Source organism: Dendropsophus ebraccatus, chromosome 1 (assembly GCF_027789765.1).
Source record: "Dendropsophus ebraccatus isolate aDenEbr1 chromosome 1, aDenEbr1.pat, whole genome shotgun sequence".
Taxonomy (NCBI): Eukaryota; Metazoa; Chordata; class Amphibia; order Anura; family Hylidae; genus Dendropsophus; species Dendropsophus ebraccatus.
Window position 1 is genome coordinate 39,527,089 of NC_091454.1, and position 12,200 is coordinate 39,539,288.

Sequence of the window (12,200 nt, forward strand, 5' to 3'; positions counted from 1 at the left end):
TCCGGTCACCGAGCAAACAAAGCAGATCCGAGGACATCAGGGGTTCCATATGGCCGAAGAGGGCTGGAAATAGGGAACAAATACGGAAGGGAAAGGGACAGCAGAGAAACAACAAAACAGCTCCCTAAGTTTAAGTAGACTGCTCAGTCGGGGGTCATAAGACCGTCTGCGGCGCTTGCGTTCCGCGTGTTTCCCTGATTTAAAGCGCTGGCTACGGGGGATGGAGGACGAGTGACTAGTTTCAATGGGCGACTGTGAGCGATCACGACTGGAACGATCAGCTACCTGGCGATCAACTCTCTTTGAGGAAAGGCCAGGTAGACCCAACGCAGCTGTGGCATCCTCTGGGGAGGTGTAGGTGGAGAAAGATCTGTCACTGTGAAACACTTTTAGCATGGCTGGGTAGTGGAGCTGGAAGCGCCCTCCTTTTCTTAGTAACTGTAGCAGAAAAATCTTTAAACAGTAATATTTTGGTGCGATGAAAAGTGAGCGGTTCCCTGCGCTTGCGGAATGCTCTCAACAGGTCCACTTTGTCATTGTAATCTAAAATGACTTGGCGCTGTCTAATCTGAGTGTTCTGTCTTTCCGCTTGGGAAGGCGAGCGAGCAACAGGAGGGGGGCCAATTCTATGCGCCCTTTCCACTCTGCACATATTTTCTAACCCCAGTGCTTTCGGCAAGTCTTTTTCACAGAATCTTTGCAGCTCTGAAGGAAGAACTTTTACACTCACCCCTACTAGCCACAAGTTATTACGGTGCGATCTGTTTACTAAATCCTCCAGCTTATCATTCACCCTAGCTAGTTCATCTTTCAACAATTGCAGTCTATCCTGTGTTTCCTTATCATCATCTTCCAGAGAGGATAGCCTGGGCTCAAGCGTATTAAAGCGTGCAGAGAGATCAGCAACCTCCACCTGGAGACTTCTGCATCTCAGGAGCAATGAGTTTCACTGTAAGACATCGGGGTGAGAGATAAGCGCAGGGGCGCTGGCTGAAAGGTGTTGTACCTGAGGGGCAAGGGAGTCCGCTGCTGACACCATCTCAGGCTGTGTGGTCTGTGTCCCTGGGGCCGCCGCTGCAGGAGCTGAGGAAGCAGCTGCTGTGTCTGGCGTGGTTCCCGTGTCGGGCGCCATCTTGGATGCGGCCTGCGCGTCTTGCTGAGCTCCCACGGCCGCTGTTTGGGACCCCCTGACCTCTCCTTTTTGGACAAACTTGTCCATGGCTGGTTCTTGAAGCTCACTGGGTCTGGCTGGGTGCTGGTCTGTCATCCTGGGGATCGTTGTTGCCGCGATACAGGCCAGTCAGGTGGGAGCCCGCGCTACATGTGGCTCACATACACCGCGCAGGAACCAGAAGTCGTCTGTCCATTTCTGATGACTGTGTTGCTGTTTTCAGATCTTTGGATACCTCCATGAGCAGTGTCCACATCCAGCAAGGTGTAAGGTCCGTGAGATCACAACCTCATCCAGATCATCCTCAGACTTAATCTTTCCACCATCTCCCCCTGTGTCCTCACCATCTCCATTATCACAGACTGTAATACAGTATCACAGTATTTCTAGGATATAATATGAAATTCTACTTAACCCGTCTTTTTCCTCCTTGTTGATTAGGATAATCTCAGCTCCTGACGGCTGAGGGGGAAAACTGGATTCTCCAGTAGCCCTGAAGGTATGCAAGTGTCATGATATTGATAGGAGCAGGGCAGACGGACTTTCTGTGGGCCTTTGTTGTATTGGTGCAATTTATCAATGGCCTGCTGAACATCTACCGCCGGGTCCTTCTAGTAACCCGTACAGGGCCAGGGGCATTCTGGAGACGTTCAGCGGTTTCTCCATATTCCATAGATGGCCGCCGCTCTCCTGCGGGGCTCGCCTTCTCCTCTCTGTACATGGTCTGGGTCTGGAAGGACGGCCTCTGGTGCAAGGAGCGGCACCTCCCTGGGTAGAGTCTTCTGTTTCCTATTACTAATAAATTATATATGTTATAATTCTAAACAAAAGATTGAGATTACAAATGGCGATAAAACTGCATCATCTGCAAATATCTTTGCCCTTAAAGGAGAATTCCGGGGTCTGTTATACCAAATAAACAAGGGATCATGTACACCATTTGTATAGTAACAGTTTGAGCCCAGAATGGCCACTCTCGGACCCCCACATCGCCCATTCTGATTATCAGCTGGTCCCTCCTCACTTCCTGTCCAAGCTCTGTTATTCTGTCACGCCCACTGTATACTTCCCTGTATTCCTGCCACCTGGATCTTCTCTTTCTCCCCCTCTGCAGCCCCCACCTCCTACCGTTCTGATCGCTGTACAGAACGAGCTGTAGTCAGTGCCTCTGCACAGGCTGGGAGGCGTGCCAGCAGCTCAGAGGAACGCCCGGATCGTGACGTGGTCTCTTCTACATCACGACCCAAGGTGCAGCAGGGACCCTACACTCGTTGTGAAGTCAGCACAGAATGCGGAAGTAAGCTACTTCCGGCTGCTGGAGACCCAGTGGAAAGTCTTGTAAGGGGCCATAATCATAAATTAGTGTACATTAAGAAGTTATATAACTTCTTATGTGGGGAGGAAGTGGAGGGAAAAAATTTCGCCGGACTTCTTCTTTAAGCTTTGTGGTGTCATTTAAGGATCACTTACCTCTCGGAGAAGAATTTCTCGATCTCTCCATTAAAATCAATGTCTTCATTCAACTTTTTAATGCCTTCACTTAAAATTCCCAATAAATAGGGAGCAGGTAATGATAAGCTGCAACAAAAGAAGGTTTTTGCCAGCTCACCTCTCGTGATGGTTTACCAGCTTGCACGGGTCCACTCCAATTGTGAGTGTAGTCGTCTCAGTCCGAAAAATCAATGATCCAGCAGGCTCCAATGCGGTATAAAAAATCACATCCCTTTTATTTGCACAAGATCAACATGTGGTACATACAGACACAGACCCCCAGCACAAAAAAACTGACGCGTTTCGAGTGCGGTATTTGCACTCTTACTCCTGGCTATCTCTTAGTATAGTGAAGAAGAACAAACTGGATTCCTTCAGCTCATGTAAAATCATTCAATTTTTATTTCAGTAATTCATTAAAACGACAGCCGACGCGTTTCGGGCCTAACCTGGCCCTTAATCATGGCATCTTTGGTCTGTGCAATCACTGGGAAGGGAGGATAGTCTCTACCATATTTAGAAAGTCCCCAAGAAACAGGGAGTCTCTATGGGACCAAGACAACAGGGGAAGCGCAGGTGGCGCTGCATAGTATTACAGCAGTGACTTAAATACATGTGTAGCCAATGTTTTAGATCTCGCGTAGCCGGCGTTAGAACTACCCACCTACCACACGTGAGAACCACATCTAATTAACAAATTTCACTGACTAGCTGTGGAAACAACATTAACCCTTTCCATACATATTAGACTTTTAGCTTATATCTTACTCATATGATTTAGTATAAAATTGCTGAAAATACAATCACTCCTGGAAGCAAACTTAAATATGATGTATACATTGTTAAACAGACACATTACAGATAATGCAAAAAGAGAGCAATTCGCAGCGGCACTTCACCATAAATTCACCTTTATTAAATCCACCACATGCTTAGCAGGACAATGAGAGGACGCTCCCTCCCCACCGACGTTTCACGCCTATCTGGCGCTTTCTCACGGCATCATGGGAGAGAGGCGTTCCTCCACTATATACACGTCATTATACAAAAATTAACATAAAACCAGTTAAAAAGTTTTCAGCACAATAAAGCTCAGAGAAAGCTACTATAATCATTCCGGTCATTCAGACCTAGATGTCCAACCGCATCTGTTGAAATAATGTATCTTGCTTCTATCTTGCCCATGTGGGTTATATTATATTGGCAAGACGATTAGAAAAATGCAAGTAAGGATAAAAGAACATATGCGCTCTCTTTCCACAGGTAAAGGCTGCCCTAGACTTATTACCCATATGAGGGAAGTCCATAATGCTGATAAAAATCTTCTAAAATTTGCAGGACTCCGAAGAATTAAAATAGAAAGGGGTATGGATATAAATAAAAAATTGTTACAGATAGAAGCAAGATACAGACTATAATGGAGCTCATCTGATTTCTGTCATTTTCTTTCATTTTACCTGAAAAATATAGCGCTGCATGACTGATAGAATTAATAGAAATTATTTATCTTTGAATAAATAGGGTTCAGGCAGCACTCTGAATGCAGAGTCCAGATTATTGCCCTTAAAGTCTTAAAGTGATAGTGTCGCTTGTTTTCCCTTTTTTTAAAACAATGTAATTATAAAAAATAAGTGATTATTTTTTTCCTTGCCATGTGGCATCAGTGTTTTTAAACACTGTGATGTTTGCACAGGGGGCTGCAATGTTGAATAGCATCTGTGTATGATGTCATTTCACAACACCTACACAGATGCAGTTCGGCACACACACAGCATGACTGAGTCCGGCCTGTTCACTTACACTGTGTTTCAGCTGTGTAATATGCGCAGCGCACAGCTTATGAAACACAAAGACATCATGAGCAGTACACAGCTGTGGGAGGGTGGCCTGCACCCTTTACTGTGGAAAGTAATGTGTGCAGCTGGACGTTACCTGAGCTTTGGTGTCCGGGCGCACACAGCTGATGCCTGTCACCTGAAATCCATCTCCGCCGCCCCCTCCTGCTGTGGCTGATGTCTTGTTTCGTGGGGATAAGGCTAGGTTCACACTGCGTTTTCAGCATCCGTTTAACGGATCCGCTTTTTTTAACGCCCAGAAAAATAGGGTCAGCAACGTTTTTTTGTCCGTTTTGGTCCGTCAAAAAAAACGGATCAGTTTTTTTTATAATGGAAGTCAATGGAAAAACGGATGCACACAAATGAATCCGTTTTTTGCAATCCGTTTTTCATGCGTTTTTTTGCAAAAACGGATGCGTTAAACGGATGCTGAAAACGCAGTGTGAACCTAGCCTGAGGGAAAGGAGTGCTTGGAGCTCCGGGTGGCCTTCTAGTGCGTTTAATGCTTTGTCAGTAGAACGTGTTTGTTCAGGGACAGATCTTGGTGAGGCATGTATAACTGAGTGAGAAGAGGAGGACGATGAATCGTTTGAAGAATCATTTTTTTTTTTTTGAATAGAAAGCCTTGTTCATATTACGCTTTCTGGGGGTTTTCAACAATTTTTTTTTATTAGGTGGTCTGTCGTCACTGTCAGAGTCAATGGGGGTACTTGAATCTTCAGCCTCATCTGACTCCAGTGAGTGTCTTTTTTGCTGGGTTGGTCTGGGAGGGGTGGTAAATCTATGATCTGTGGGCTGATGGTGGCTGTCAGTGCTATTAACAGCTGAATCAGTACAGTGAGGAGAAGCAAGTTCATTTATTTTCACATTTGGGGTGAGCTTTATGATGTGCTCATGCACCTTGTGGGTTGTAGTGGAGGGGTTACGTTCAAGAAGTGCAGCTGCTGCTGCTGCAGTTTCCCCTGTGTGGTCTGCCATGCAGTCTGCCACCTCCAAGATGGCCGCCGGCTGAGCAATTTGCATAGAGACATTATGTGGGTCCCCCTGGGTGTCAGGCATAAGCTGTGCGGCTTCTGGGCTTAATCGGAACTTGCTTATGTCCCTACTCACGGTTATCGCCTTTTGTTGAGCTGCCCTTGCTGAGATCTGGCCGCTTCCGGGTGCCGCTCCATAAGCCTCCTGGTCCAATATGGCCGCGGTGTCCTTTGCAGAGGGGCCGTGGCTGTTCGCTGGTCCCTTATCTTTCTGCCTCTGCGCTGATTCCTTCAGTGCTGCCTTAGTTAGAGTCCTGGGGGTATCTTCTTTCAAACCCTTCTTGTTTGAAGCTTGGGGACCCGACATTGTCGCTGCTGTGTCCCGGAACTCTGTGGCCTTGGACGGAGAGGAGCTTACACGCGTCTCTCTCCATTAGCGCCGCAAACCACCCCCCCCGGGTAAATCAATCCTATCAAGGAATCTCATTCCTTCCTCCATGTTCAAAGGGCCCTGAGTGTAAAGATTTTTATGCAGTTTCCCCATATCATCTCTTAATTCTCTAATGTGCTGGGGAGTCCTTCTGCCTTTTACAAAATTGGCTAGTAATTTCCCAGCTTTATTTCCAAATCTATATAAGTCTGAGGTTTTCTGATCTAGTCTGAACAATTCTATCTGTTCTAGAGATGAGTCGAAGTCTTGTTTTGTATTTTCCCAGGTTTGTTTGTGAATTGTTGTTGGATTAGATAGGAAGGCTGTATAAGCCTTTCTAAGTGCCATTGTAGCTGCTTCGTATTGTTTCTTTGCCTCACGTTTTTTCCCTTGAAAGTGTGCTATAATTTTACCTCTAAGTACAGCCTTTGCTGTCTCCCAAAACTAGTCTGGATTGTTTGTATGATCTTTGTTATCGCTAGCATATTCAGACCACCATTTCTTTAATAAATTAGCGAAGTCTGGGTCAGTAGCTAAGTAAGATGGATATCTCCATAATATATCTGACCCTTTTGGAAAGTCGTTTTCTATGACCACGCTTACTGGGGCATGGTCAGAGATTACGAGATCATGAATTGAAACATTGGAAGTTTTTTGAATCAGAGTCGAGGACAATAATATATAATCTATGCGTGACCATGATTTTTGGGCATGGGAATAATGGGTATATTCTCTCTCTCTCTGTTGGGTAATTAAATCTCCATATATCTGTTAGTTTGGTGAATGAGAGTATTGATTGGAGCAGAGTGGGAGATTTGGGGTTTGGTCTGGACAGAGGAATAGTACGTTTTCTATCCTCTTCCATATTATGAACTATGTTCAAATCACCTCCGACTACTATATTGTGTTCTGTTTCCTTAAGTAGATCTCTCTCTAATTTACGAAAGAAAGGTGTATGCTTATCATTTGGTCCATATATATTATAAATACAAAGTCTACCTGCTGTTGAGTCAATTAGGAGTCTGATGGATCTACCTTCATCATCTGAGTCACATTCTACTACTGTGTGGGGTAAATTGTGATTTATGAGAGTCAACACACCCGCTTTTTTCTGAATAGCAGAAGAACCCAGCACCGTTCCTACCCAAAGTCGTTTCATCCTAAAAAAAAATCACTTTCTTGCAAGTGGGTCTCTTGTAGTAACGCAATATCACATTTCAGTTTTTTTAGGTTACGTAATACCATTGCCCGTTTTGTAGGGGATAGAAGTCCTTTGATGTTCCATGTTATAATTTTTACCATCTAATGGAAAAGGGTGGGTTAAAGCTGTGGAGGGTTGTTCTGCTATTCAAAATGAGTGATTGGCTGGTCACTAACATAACATCAAATATAAACATAATTGGCTGAAAGCCAGAAAAGTAACAATACAACACAAAGAGAAAGTTTGCAATCTCAAGCCTGTGAGAGAAAGGAAAAAGTTGGACTTCACTTCTTCCACGCAGTATATACAGGTCTCTCCTCCTGCATATTTTCATAAGGAAAATAATTGGATAAAGTATATAATAAAACAACACATCATAAACCATTTGGATGAAAGAAAGAAAGGGTCCAATGACCTATTATTCATATAATAAACTATATTACCTTATCTTAGATGAATGAAAAACAAAGCTTAAAGTGTCACTGTCGTGAAATTTTTTTTTTGCAGAAATCAATAGTCCAGGCGATTTTAAGAAACTTTGTAATTGGGTTTATTATCCGAAAAATGCATTTTTATCATGAAAAAGCAGTTTGAAGCTCCCACCCCTGTCTTCATTGTTCTCCTATGGAGAGAGCTAAAGAAAAGACCAAAACAGGACAACAAAGAGTTAATCTACAAATCCCTCACGGGATATCTCCTGTGACAGTCACCAGTGACCTGTCTGGGCTCAGATTACAGCTGTCACCCAGCTCCGTGCCTGTAATCCTCTGTTATCTGCTTTCTGCTGCCGGCTAACTCCCTCCTTCCTCCTCCCCCCTCCCCTCTCCCTAGAGCAGACAGGGGACGTCTCCTGCAACAAGTCACAATTTTCAGATTTTTCAGAGTGGATGAAAAAGAGGAAGGAGGGGGGGACCTGGGAAAATGCTTTTTACATGCAGATTTGGCTAATAAACCCAATTACAAAGTTTCTTAAAATCGCCTGGACTATTGATTTCTGCAAAAAAAAAAAATATGACAGTGACTCTTTAAAGTGACACTCTCACCCCCAATAATCATTTTTCAATCTTTACAGGTGTGTGTAACCCGCCTATATCTCTCTGCATACCTGTAATTATTTTTCTGTTTCATGAGGTGGCTTTGCCTGAAATTGTAATTTGGCCGAGTATCTTCTAGCGCCACTGGGCTGGGCTTGGTCCCTGAATCGCCACATAGCCCCGCCCCCTTGGGCACGTCATATGTCCCGGCCGCCGCTCCGTTTTGAGGCCTCCTTGACGTGCGCGTCCACATCTCCCGCCGTCTTCCGCGTGCGGGAGCGTCATGCGCAGGCGCAGAAGGTGACCGCCGGGTCACCCACAGCCGGGCTGTGCGTGAGGTCGCACAGCCCGCCGATTACACCGGCCGCACTGTCCCTTGTTGTTTGGGACTCTCCGGAGGCCTCGCTGCGGCTGTGAAACCCTCCGCCGCGCACTGCGTATGTGCCGAAAAGGACCGCCGCAGTGCGCCTGCGCACTATGTCTGCGCCTCGCTGCTGGCTGTGAGGAGGGTTTCACAGCCGCAGCGAGGCCTCCGGAGAGTCCTAAACAACAAGGGACGGTGCGGCCGGTGTAATTGGCGGGCTGTGGGTGACCCGGCGGTCACCTTCTGCGCCTGCGCGCCACATGAAGCTCCCCCACGCGAGATGTGGACGCGCACGTCAAGGAGGCCTCAAAACGGAGCGGCGGCCAGGACATATGACGTGCCCAAGGGGGCGGGGTCAACAGCGCTGTAATGGACGGGGCTATGTGGCGCTTCAGGTTCCAAGCCCAGCCCAGTGGAGCTAGAAGATACTCGGCCAAATTACAATTTCAGGCAAAGCCACCTCATGAAACAGAAAAATAATTACAGGTATGCAGAGAGATATAGGCGGGTTACATACACCTGTAAAGATTGAAAAATGATTATTGGGGGTGACAGTGTCACTTTAAGCTTAAAATAAAAATTGAGAAATCTCAAATCTGAATATATGCAAAAAAAAACATAGAATATGTTATAAAGAATGTCCTTTAGAACATATAAAATTATTTTGTTATCCCATTTTCTGTATAAGGAGAAGAAAATTCTTCCAATACACATATATACCTACATATACACACATGTGCACACATACATGCATGGACATGCATATATCCATACACATACATACACACACATCCGCGCACACTCACAAAAAAATATATACTTTGAACATTACATCCTTAGAACATTACATCCTTAGAGGAAAAAAAAATAGCTCAAAGTTAATACTATAAGTAACCCTTATATGGTTAATTTATATGTACAGTTTAGCCTTCCATTTCTCCAGTTGTTGTCATGGTGGGACTGTTAAGACGCCTTCTTTTGTTGGTGTCTTGAGATAGTTCTGTCTTTCCCAAAATGTTGTTCATGTATATGGTAGCTTCTTCAACCGAGGTAAATTGTGTGACGTCTCCTTTTGCATTAAAAATTTTCAAAGTTGCTGGGTATTGTAGTGCGAATTTTGTTTGGTTCCTTGCCAATGTAGAGCATATAGGTGCAAAAGCTTTGCGGAGTTTGTATACCTCAGCTGAGAAATCATTGAAAAGTAATATCTTGTGTCCTTGAATATATATATCAGTCTTTGCTTTTTTAAAGGCTTGCTAAATGATCTGTTTGTCAGCAAAATTAAGATATTTAGCTATTATCTGTCGAGGGCGGAAATTTCCAGACTTATTTTCTGTTTTGCCACTAGGAGGCGTAGGTCCTACTCTATGTGCTCTTTCAACAGTAAAAGTTCCTTTCAGCCCCAACGCATGAGGGAGCTCCTCTGAAAAGATCTGTGCCAGCTGATGACTGACTGATTCTGGTATTCCTACCATACGTAGATTACTTCTACGAGAACGGTTTTCTAAATCCTTTGTTTTGTTTTTGAGGAATTGGTTTGCTCTGGTCAGTTTTTGTATCTGAGTTTTCATTGCTACAATTTCATCTTCTGCCATACTCGATCTTGTTTCTAGTTCTGTGAGTCTGAGAGTGTGTTCTGAAATTTCTTTCCGTATTTGAGCAAAGGTGCGAGCAATTGTATTTTCTACTGCTGCCTTTACATCAGGAGCTAGTATTTTAGCTACTTCCATTGCTAAAGCTGTCATATTTAAGCCAGGTGTGATATAATCTGCTGTGTTAGCTTCTGTGTAGTCGCTCTGAGGGGAATTAACTGCACTAGCATAGTTTAAATCATCCTGTGAGGAACATCCATTTTGGCTCCACAGTCATTCCCCTGCTGCTTAGGTGAGGTGAATTGAGCCTGCTCCTCATATTGTTGTGTGGGCATTTCCATGTTCCCTAATGTTTAGGGATACCTTTCTGCTGTTTGGGTGCCTCTTTAAGGCTTTTGTTACTTGTGAGGAGCAGCTGTTTTTCAGTCACGAACAGGAGCTCTTCTGTCTACCTCCTCATCTGCGGGCGTTGGAGCTGGAAGTCTCTCATTAAAGGACAACTCCGGCGGGACCCCCAAAAAAAAAAAAAACACAGACACACACAGACACCATACTCACCATCCCTCCGGTGACGATCGCCACTCCATTCGCCCGCCGTCCGCCTCACCGTCACCTGCGTCCGCCGTCCAGCGATGTCTCCTTCTTCCGGGTCCATGAGAGAGAAAAGGCTGCCAGCGCGCTTGCGCACCGGCAGCCTTTTCATTGGCTGGAGCGCATCACACGGCTTCCAGCAAGCTCAGCCAATCAGGGCTGAGCAAGCTGGAAGCCATGTGATGCGCTCCAGCCAATGAAAAGGCTGCTGGTGCGCATGTGCACCAGCAGCCTTTTCTCTCCCATTCACTCTCAATGAAGACGCCGAGAAGGAAGAAGACCCGGACCGCCCCCAGCTCTGACATCACCCGACACCAGAGAAGAGGACCGTGACGACCGTAATAGGTAATGTATATATTCTTTAACTTCCGGGGTGGGGGGTCGGGGGTCGGAAAGTGGGGGAAGGGGGCCAGACCGGGTATTTAACCACATTACAAAGTTATATAACTTTGTAATGTGTGTTAAATAAGCCAAAAAAAATTTTCGCCGGAGTTGTCCTTTAAAGTTTTATTAGTGAGAGATATAAGTAGTATTAACCAAAAGCTGTATGAAGCCGTCACATCGGCTCAAATCGAGCATGAATGTGTAGTATTTTATTATGTTGAAATAAATCCCATCTAAGGGAAAGAAAAAAAAAAAAAAAAAAGAAAGAAACTTACAAAACAGAAGAAACAAGGGCTGAGGAGGTAGAGTGGGGGAGGAGTTAGGGAGGGACAGGAAGAGAAGACTTGGGAAGGAGAGGGCGTGGGTAATGGGAGGGGGTAGGGAAGGTGGTTAGATGACTTGGAGGGGAAAGGGAGATGTCCAAGAACAGGAGAGTGAGCGATTGTTGAGACCACCGTAATTGTCACCTATCTCATCGTTGAGAGTAAGCTCACAAATAGGTATTTTGGAGTGGCATGAGCTTAGAAGCTTCCCAAATGGTGTAGTCTTCAGAGCGGGGTCCTCGACATCACTTGTACAATCTGATTGGAATAGGACTGCTTTTGTAGGCTTTTGTAGTGCCAAACTTCAGTCTTTGACACTTGTGTGATGGGTGTTTTGAATTGATGAGGGTGTGAGAGGCTGTGTTACTGTTCCATGAGGGAGAGGAATGAAGGAGACTCCTTGAAAGAGACCCATCATAGCCATTTATTAAAGAAGTTTCTATTATTGACCAAATCAGCAGAAACAAGTTCTTTTAGTCTGTGAAGCCTGTCTATCTCGTGGAGAGGGCGCTGAGGTAGATCTCCATTGCCTGGCCACAACTCTTCTGGCTGCGACCAAGAGAAAGCCTACTAAAGAGCTTTTGCAAATATGGGTATGTCCAGGAATCATTGACAGAAGAACATGCTGTGGTATATTGCTAATCTTAATGTCTAATATTTGATTTGAGACGGAGACTATAGAGGACCAGAACTTTTGCAATGCAGGGCAGTTCCACCAAATGTGTAACATGGTGCCTCTGGCTTTCCCGCATCTCCAGCAAGTGTCTTCTGCAGTCGGGTACATACATGATATTTTAGCCGAAACCGTGT